We start from the raw sequence: 9,559 nt of genomic DNA on the forward strand, positions 1-9,559 counted from the left end.
TCCCTTCCGGCCTCTTCTCCAGTCTGGCTCTTGTGCAAGCTGCCTTGAACCCTATCTAGCCAAGTGCAGTGAGTGCCTCTCACCTCATTTCACCTGACCTCCATTCCTCAACTAGTGCTTAACCAAAAAGATCCCCTTAATATAATCACCACAAACATGAAAATAAAATCTGCCGTGTTGGTGGGTTAGTGTCAAAGGTAGCCCTTCATGTAGATCCCCTAGTCATGAGGACCAAGATGACAGGGTTGAAGGAGATCCCTTAACTCAGAGGGATACCAGCTTCTGATACTTAAATGCAGTTTTATTATAATTTATTTACTTATGTAAATATATATATATTAATTATTATTATTATTAAAGCTAAAATACCAAATAAAGACCTTTCTATAGTAGGAGAAGTATCAAGAAAAATAGAAATATTATAGGAAATACAAAAGCAGGGAAGCCTTTCTAGGGAGGCTATACCTTTCAGAACCCCAAATGTTGACTGTTCCTGTTCATGATGATAAAATATTCAGTCCCTGAAAGTCACCATCAGAAACACGGGTTTATCCTTGGGTAGCCCGCACCACATTGCTACACAGTCAGACCGTTATGAGCACAGCTTTACCTCTGCTGTTCACTGTGAGAGTACATTCACCTTGTCTCAAAGACAGACATGTTGGATGCCATCAGTCTGATGAGAGTGTTAGTGTAATATGTTAGTCCTGATGATCTTCTCTGCTCCACAGGCTCTGAATCTTGACATCTAGAGACAGAGGAGAGGGCACATAATCATGGTGCAGCTCCCTGAGGCAAACAGCTATGTCTTCACAGGGAGCCGTTTTACCTGCTTATAAAAGATAGGTATATGCCGGGCGGTGGTGGCGCACGCCTTTAATCCCAGCACTCGGGAGGCAGAGCCAGGCGGATCTCTGTGAGTTCGAGGCCAGCCTGGTCTACCAAGTGAGTTCCAGGAAAGGTGCAAAGCTACACAAAGAAACCCTGTCTCGAAAAACCAAAAAAAAAAAAACAAAAAAAAAAAAAACAAACAAACAAAAAAAAAAAAGATAGGTATAGGTATGGATGCACATCTCTGTGATGCACTCAAGAAGCTGGGGCAGGAGGATTATGAGTTTGAGGTTAGCCTGGGTTAAAGAGCAAGACTGTCTCTAAAAAGTGGTTAAACATTTATGATTTCCATCAAGCACAGACACATGGCTTCCCTTCTGCTTGGAGCATACGGGATTTTCCTTTTCCGTGTATCCCACCTTGCCAGCCACGCCCACCTGCACTCTAAATTATGGTTCACAGGCTGTTTGGCCCAGACACGAAGAGTCCTTGGTGACTCTTTGGAAATATTGTATGTCTAATGACTCTATTCTTACCTAAATGTCAGCCGATACCATGTATTGTCCCTGCCGATGTCTCTGAATGCGCACAGATCAGAGGAAGTAATGATAGAAAATGAAAAGCAGGAAGCAGGCAGAGTGGGGTGAGAGTTGGAACTCGGCAGGCAACCTGCAAGACCTTCTCTGGGAAGGTGTTTAAAGAAAGGCTGTAGTTAAGTGTGTAGGAGTGTTGTGTAACCGCGAAAGAGCCACAGCAGGTGCAAAGGCCCTGGGGAAGCAAAAGCCGGGATAGTGGTTCCGCCCAGCAGCCAGCAGAGAGGAAGCACACAGAGGGTGAGGTGGTGCGGCACATGTCCTGGTAAAAACGCAGAGGTTCTGAGTTCAGTTCCCAGCAACCACAGAGTGGTTCACGTTCATCTGTAATGAGATATGGCGCCCTCTTCTGGCATACAGGCATATACGCAGACAGAACACTATACATAATAAATAAATTTTTAAAAAACGCTCATTCTCTGTGTGATGTTGAGCTATGTGCATGATGTGAGTACAGGAATGGGACAGTCTTGTTAAGGTTTTAAAGGGTCACAGAAGCTGCCACATTGTCAACAGTCCAGAAAGGGACAAAGCCACAACAACAGAGAGGAGGCAGTTTTGACAATCCCAGCAAAGGGGGACAAGGAGCTTTCTAACAGTGAGAGACAGGGAGAAAAAGCAGAGTGCAGGGGTGCAGGGCAGAGCGCAGGGGTGCAGGGCAGAGCACAGGGGTGCAGGGCAGAGTGCAGGGGTGCAGGGCAGAGTGCAGGGGTGCAGGCTGAGAAGAGGACACAATGTGATGACAGAATGTGGGTCCTGGTGAGCGCTAGGATTTGTAACTCTGGGGCATTGTTTTGTTTGTGAAATGACCGGAAAGATTGAGAACTGGAACCATATGATGAGATAGAAGGCAGAACCAATCATTAGATGTGTTAACTTGTTATACTATCGTGTTAATTCAGTGGATAAAAACGGAGGAGAGCTTTGTGAAATGTTCTGGTGAGGTCGAGAAACACAACACTGCCCCACCCCTGGGGACTTCTCTACCACGGGAAGAGAGCGGGGAGACAAGGTCTCAAATTCATTCTTGCATCAAGGGGAGAAAATCTGGTGCCATACGAGACAACTGCTGAACAAAACCACCCCTACCCACCCCCTGCGATGAAGTCATGTGCTGACGTTGCATATTAAGTGGGAAGGTGAGATGCCCTCGCCTGGAGCCAGTCCGGATGCTACACCAGGGTCGCCGACATCACCCCAGTCCCCCAGCAGCTAGGCCAGTGACTTTGGATGCCAAGAGATGAGCTGAGAAAATAGCTCCATTAAAAAAAAAAATACCCTCATCCTGAAGCTTCAGTAGAGAGAACTCGCAAACACAGAAGAGGATGTGGATTAAGTCGGTTTCAAACAGTTGCTGTCTTTCTGAACGCAGTCGCTGTTCGGATTGGTGGGGGAGGGGAGCCCATAGCTCCAAAGCAGCTTGTTACCGGTGTGCTGCATCCTTGTTTTGGGAATCTTAATCTGTTAAGATTTGAGCCCCGTGGGAAAAAAAAATCGTGTTTTATTGTGAATCATTTGTTTCTGGTCTGATTTTTTTTTTTTTTTTTAACTTAGCTGCTGTAGACAGTCCTGTTTTCAGAAATATGTACACATTTCTTCTAGGTGTATTTGTTACTTCCTCAATGCTATGCCTAATTATCCAGAAAAAGCAGCTTACAGGGGAGGTATTTCTTTGCGCTCACGGTGTGGGAAAGGAAGGCACAGCGTGGGGTGGAGCCCTGGGGTGGCAGGATCTTGCATCAAGGATCTTGCTCACCTCTCAGTGAGAAGCAGAGAGACTATGTATAACCCCCATAAGGCCTGTCCAGCAACCCCCTTCCTCCGGCCGGGTACTCACATCTAAAAGTTCCACAGGCATTCCAAAACAGCGCTGCCAGGAACCGAGTTGAAGCACATGAGCCCACAGAGGACATTATGTTTATTTTTACATGTAAGTCTTAACACTAGTGTATACACTTAGCTACGCATGCAGCTTTCACCCTCATCTGAGTTGAGTGATTAATATGTGGGTTGGGTAAATAGTTTGCATTTTTATTTCCCTCCCATGGCTTAATTTGACTTACTATAAAACTGGATGAGATCTCAATAGAAAGAATAAAAAGAACAAGATGAAATAAAACTCGTAAGTTTTCTCCATAAAAATGTTTATTATGTAGAAAGTTGAAAGTGTTCATCAACTAAAGATTGGCTTATTTATTTTTGTTTTGTTTTGTTTTGAGACAGAGTTTCTCTCTGTAACAGCCTTGGCTATCCTGGAACTCGCTCTGTAGACCAAGCTTGCCTTGGATTCACAGAAATCCACCTGCCTCTGCCTTCCAAGTGCTGGGATTAAAGGCGTGCACCACCACCACCCAGCTCTTTTTTATACTTTAAGATAGGGTCTCAATTTGCACTTTAGACTGGTTTGGAATTCAAAGCGGTCCCCCTGTCCAGGCTACAGGGTTGCAGGACGGCATCACCATACCCAACCTTAGTGAGGCTTTGCGTAAATAGGAATTCCGAGTACTTCTTGCCTGTAAGAAAGGAAAACGTAAATACTGAGGGTACTAGAGTGGCTCCTTTGCCTTGTGTCAAAAGCACCACATGTTTGGCAGAAAAACTTGGCACTGGCTGGCTGTAGTCTGGCTGTTAATCCACTAGCAAGGGGGAGGTGGAAAACCTCCTTCCCCTTCCCGAGCCTGCAAATTGAGATTCTTCCAGGGGATGTGGCAAGCACTGTGTGTAGGTGATGGCTGCAGATGGCTGTGATTAGATAGAGCATGTGGTTATTATAAATGTTTCTGTATGGATATTGAAAGAGTGTGGACGGCTCTGGCCAAAAGCTTTTGGGTAAGGAATGTCTTCTTTGGAGCTAAGCTGTCTCCATCATAGTTTGCTAATTCCACGGGAAGGAGGGTGTTCATTAAGGCCCCAGTCCCTCCTCTCTGCTCCCAGAGGGAAGGTGGTAGGGATGCACTAATTGTTTTCCCTACCAGAGGACTTTTCTGTCACCACAAATGTGAGTCAAAGCCTTCAGGCGGATGAATGGTTGTCTGCTGAGCTGTGCACAGTGGCAGGTGGGGTGTCCCTTTCTGGAGGCCACCATATCCACTCTCTCCCACTGCCTCACCATGGTGTCTACCTCTGCATTGCTGTGGGCTGACCTGAAAGTGTGTGTCCCCTTTACCCTGTCTGATTTTCTTCTGGGCATTTCTCACTATAAGAGATTTGTTCAGAGCTTCTTTAGTTGTCTGTCTCCAACATCTCAGAAGCGGTTACAGAAGAACATGGAGGGTCTTACTCTCTGGGTCCTCAAGGTATTTCTAGAATCATCCCTGATGGTAGGGACGTCTCATACCTTTTGCCTGTGAGTGCTATAATCAAGCATGAGACTACATGACTGTTTATGATTAAGACAGGGATTGTCTTAGTTATAGAAACACTAGTGGTTTATGAGGCAATACCAGCCTTGGTGAGGTCGATAGTCTCACTCCTCAAGCTTATCTCCTAGGATTGACACATTTGGAGCCTCTGAGTTGAAGTCACTCTCAAAATCTCTTCCTGTGTCTTCTTCAAATCATTAACACAGCCCAAGTCCCAAAACAACTTCAAGGGGCTTGGCTAAGAGGAAGAGAGAAGCTGGCTTTGTTTTATGGCCTGTGGTAGGAGATGTGTAGGGTCAGAAAATCACCTTCTAAACCCCTCCTGTAGCCCACAGCGATTTGACTACACAGAGAGGAGGATCATTTACTAGATTTTCAGTACCAGCAATTCCTCATCAAACTCCAGCAGAAGGTTCCTATTCCAAGTAGGGGCTGCATGACCCTGGCTGGAGCACACTGGCTTGCAGCACACTGGCTTGCTCTGGAGTTTACACCACACACCTCCCTCCTCACATTCTAAGTATTTTGGGGAATCGCCAAGACTCTTTCATGTTCTCACAGCACAGAATCCACTCCAAGTGAATCTTTCATCCCTCTGTATGGATGCAGGGATGTTTAGGCTCCATTGCTTGGCAGGACATGAACCCCAGATAACGGGGGATGTGACCACCGGGTGAATGAAGTCTATTTCCCAAAAGAGGTATTTGCTGCTGCAGACCCTGACGTTCCTTGTTAGAAGCCACCATAGCATTAACAGCCACAGGGACACACAAATGAAAGGGGATAGGAAGAAGCACAAACATCTCTCTGGCTCAAGCCATCTGGAGTGGTTTAAATAGGAATGGCCCCCATAGGCTTATATATTCAAATACTCGGTCCCCAGTTGGTGCACTGTTTAGGAAGGATTAGGAGGTGTGGACTTGTTAGAGGAGACGTGTTGCTATGATGTGGGCTTTGACACTTCAAAAGCCCAATGCCAGGCTCAGTCTCACTGTCTCTCTGCCTCAGGCTTGTGGATCAGGATGTAGCTGTCTGTGACTTGACTAGCCAATGCCTGCCTTTCTGCCTGTGTTCACACTCCCCTCCATTGTGGGGCGTTTACCCACCACCCCCACAGTTCCCCAGAGTTTTCTTGAGTGTGAGCAGCAAGAAATATTAGATAGAAGGATTTATAGTGGAGAATCTTGCGGAGATAAACAGATAGAAAATAAAGGACAGCCTCGAGAGGGCCTGGAACCTATTCCAACGGCCCCGACTGTCTCTGCCCTAGGGTTTCTATAGAGACGCCAAGGTGTGGAGCAAAAGACCTCCTCCCCCAGCACAGCCAAGTGCAGACCATCTCAGACACCTGCACTCAGGCCCGTGGTCCTGATCATCCTCTATGCGGACCTGCTGGGTAAAGCCACCAGGAACCCTAGAGCCGGCTCCCCACACTCCATGATGAACATGGACTAACCGTCTGAAACTGTAAGCAAGCCCCCAATTAAATGCTTTTTTCCCTATAAGTTGCCTTGGTCATGGTGTTTCCTCACAACAGTAGAGAATAACTAAGAATATCTTGTAGTTTTTCTTCATCTGAGAGAACGATAGTGATGGGATTAAAATAGAATTTAATTTACTAATTGTTTCTTAATTGAGATATTTTCTTTTCTTTTCTTCACCTGCCTTTGAAAAGGTCATAAATATGGCTCAAAGGCATGAAGCTGACTGTGTGCACTCATGGAGTCTCCCCAGAGCACACACCTACAGTTGCATCTCCAGCTGACAGAGACACCCCCTATGAAACACCTGTGCAGCGTCTGTGGCATGATGAGGTGCCAGCACCCAGCGGGTGCAGCTATCTGATCTGGCTGCAGCTACCATGTCACCCAGGCCCAGGTGGCTTCCCAGACAGAGCTGCAGTCTCCTCAGCGTCTGTTGACAAGATTACTGTTTCCGGGCATGTCCAGCCACCACTCGGAATCTGAGGCTTGACAAGTCACATTTGCTCACTGTCTGGACTGGCATGCAGCCTTTCTGCTCCAGGAGTGCCTTTCTGTGGAGGAGATATATAATGAAAAGGAACTGCTACAAGAAAAACTGGATCCTCTCAGTGATGCCAGCATGGCTATGGCTGTGTACGAAAACCTTTATATCAGTGGTTCTCACCCTGTGAGCGGAGATCTCATTGGGAGTCAAATGATCCTTTTACAGAAGTCACCCAAGACCATCAGAAAACACAGGTATTTCCATTACAATTCAAAACAGTAGCAAAATTACAGTTATGAAGTAGCAACAAAAGTGATTTTATATTCGGGGTATCACCACAACACGAGGAACTGTGTTCAATGGTTGCAGCATTAGGAAGGTTGAGAATCACTGCTCTATGTGCTGTTCCTCATACTTAGAGAGAAAAAAGAACTGTTGCACAACTCCAACAACTTCAGGCAACAACGGACCCACTTGTGAAGATGTTTGAAGATACAGAAGCCACAGGGCAGACGCCGTCCGCCAGGGATGGCCAGACACTGTTTGCCTACGTTGCAGACAAGTACCAGCTTAGGCAAGGGTGTTTAGATGCACGCGGCCGATCTGAATGATGCGAGTGGAAATTACTATCTTTACTTCTTCAGGGTTTTGGTTTCAGTGACAAATACTGTAATTCACAAATACTGTGGAAAACTGGCCTCTAAAATCTCCATGCAGCACTGGCTGCAGCCATGGAAGCTCTTACATGTCTTTGGAAGGACTGGATGGCCAAGCCAGGGCCCTAACAGGCTCCCCTAGCAGCCCTGGCATGGACCAGGCCTTAGTTTCGGTTCACTAGATCGGGCTGGAGCTGAGCAAGCAATTCTCAGGCAAACCACACCTTAGGGGCAACCAATCAGCAGGTGCCCTCCAGACTCCTGCCGGCTCATCAGGTCCCCCAGTCCCTTCTACTGGCTCAGCAGATGTCCCCCCAGACTTCGGCCAGCTAAAGATAGCTTTCCCTACCCTCTTGTCAACAAGCCCTTAGACACTAGACCCCTCCCCCCACCACCAAAGGGTCTCTAACCACTACAGCCTCCCACCAATCAACTCCCAGACTAATCTTTCCTCCACCAATCAGCACCAGATTAATCCTTCCTCTCTGGAATTCCCCTAACTCTGCTTAAAAGGAGCTTGCAACCCCCCCCCCCTTTGGGGTCGCTACTTGCCACCCCCACCATGCTGGAAATAAATGTTCTTGCTAAATTGCTTACGTGACTGTTGGTCTTTCTTGGGGGCTTCTCTTGGACCCCAACAGTCTTCAGCAGTGAACACGGCTTATTCATTGGTCTCTGTTCATTTTTTCCACCACCCCAAAGGGTGGGATAATATTCTTGATCTCTGTTACCAGCCACAGTACCTTACACAGTTCAGACAATGTGCCAACGTATTTTTCACTGTTCGATCTCTGCTGTCATAACAAAGATGTCCAGTATTGCCCTCGGGTACTGGAATTACTAGTAAAAGTTCCTCAGCAGATGTCTTACACATGTACAGAACCAGTTACAGAACTTGTTCAACGCTTGTATGGTAACCTTGATTTTGACAGGGCTCAGGAAAAGCTGAAAGTAAATCAGTGCTTGTGAATGACTTCTGGGTGGCCTGTCACCCAGACTTCATTGAAAATGCCTGTCTCACCATATTTGAGACGTTTATTGCATCTACCAGTGTACCAGCATTAATGTGTTGACAGATAAACTGAACATGGCCCCAGAAGAAGCTGAAAGATAGACTATGACTTTGATTAGGGACTCAAGGTCAGACGCTAAGATTGATTCTACACTAGACCATGTGGTCACGGGTGACAGCCTGCTCTCACCCTAACAAGAGACTGATAAGATCAAAAGTCTTCCTTTTATAAGCTAGTGTTGGTCATTAGTATTGGAAAGAAACTTAATCAGAAGAGTAGGTCAGAGGTTCTTAACTGGGCAACCCAGTATTAAAGAACTATAAAGAAAAGCGAGTGAAGAAGGAATAAAAGAAAGATGTAATAACCATTATATGAAGGGTGACATGCATTTTAGAAGCAATATGCATGTTTGGTATACATTTTGGAGAACTAGAATAAAATTGGATGTGATTTTTTTTTTAAAATAAGGAGTCATTAAGCCTGCTTTCTTTATTAGTAATCATGGAGATAAACTATGTGTTCGGCGCAGGGGGTCTTGGGGATGGGGGCTCTCAGGAAGACCTGCCACTGCCCTATAAGAAGCACTCAGGCACTCCTGAGTTCTCCCAGGAAGAAAAGCTGGGACAGCCATGGTGGTGACGAGCGAGGCAGGCGGACACTGGTTGCATGGGCAGTTCTCCGTGCTGCCGGTCAATGCTGGCATTCTCTGAAGACCTCTGCTGAACTTTAGCTTTGCTTCTGAAAACCCTCCCCTCAGCCAACGACACTGTGCTGGGAACAACAGATTCGTCTATAAGTTGCAGGGCACTCAGAGAGTGAAGACTTAGTGGGAAGGATTGCTGAGATGTGTCCTAGACAGGAGAACACAGAGGAGGCCACACTGGAAAAGGTTTCATAGTCAAGAACAATGAACTATGGAGATGGAAGCTTTCGATGGAATTTGGTTGAATAGACTTCACAATCCAACAATTGTGGCTAAGCAGAAATTAGTTTTTATAGGACAGTAGCTACTATAGATCATGTTGATATACAGTATTTAACTATTGTGCCACGTTGAGAGATAGCCTCAGCTATTTTTCATGGTGTAGCTGTATTGAAGCAGCCTCTCCAAGGCCTCCCTGGTAAGAGCAAGCAGT

The 9,559-nt window shown here is 46.2% G+C and overlaps 1 pseudogene; it reads left to right on the forward strand.

The window, feature by feature from the left end:
* The window catches only part of LOC114693875, a 29,336-nt pseudogene extending 20,600 nt beyond the window's left edge, over positions 1-8,736 (forward strand).
* The last annotated feature ends 823 nt before the right edge of the window (positions 8,737-9,559 follow it).

Source organism: Peromyscus leucopus, chromosome 9 (assembly GCF_004664715.2).
Source record: "Peromyscus leucopus breed LL Stock chromosome 9, UCI_PerLeu_2.1, whole genome shotgun sequence".
Classification (NCBI taxonomy): domain Eukaryota; kingdom Metazoa; phylum Chordata; class Mammalia; order Rodentia; family Cricetidae; genus Peromyscus; species Peromyscus leucopus.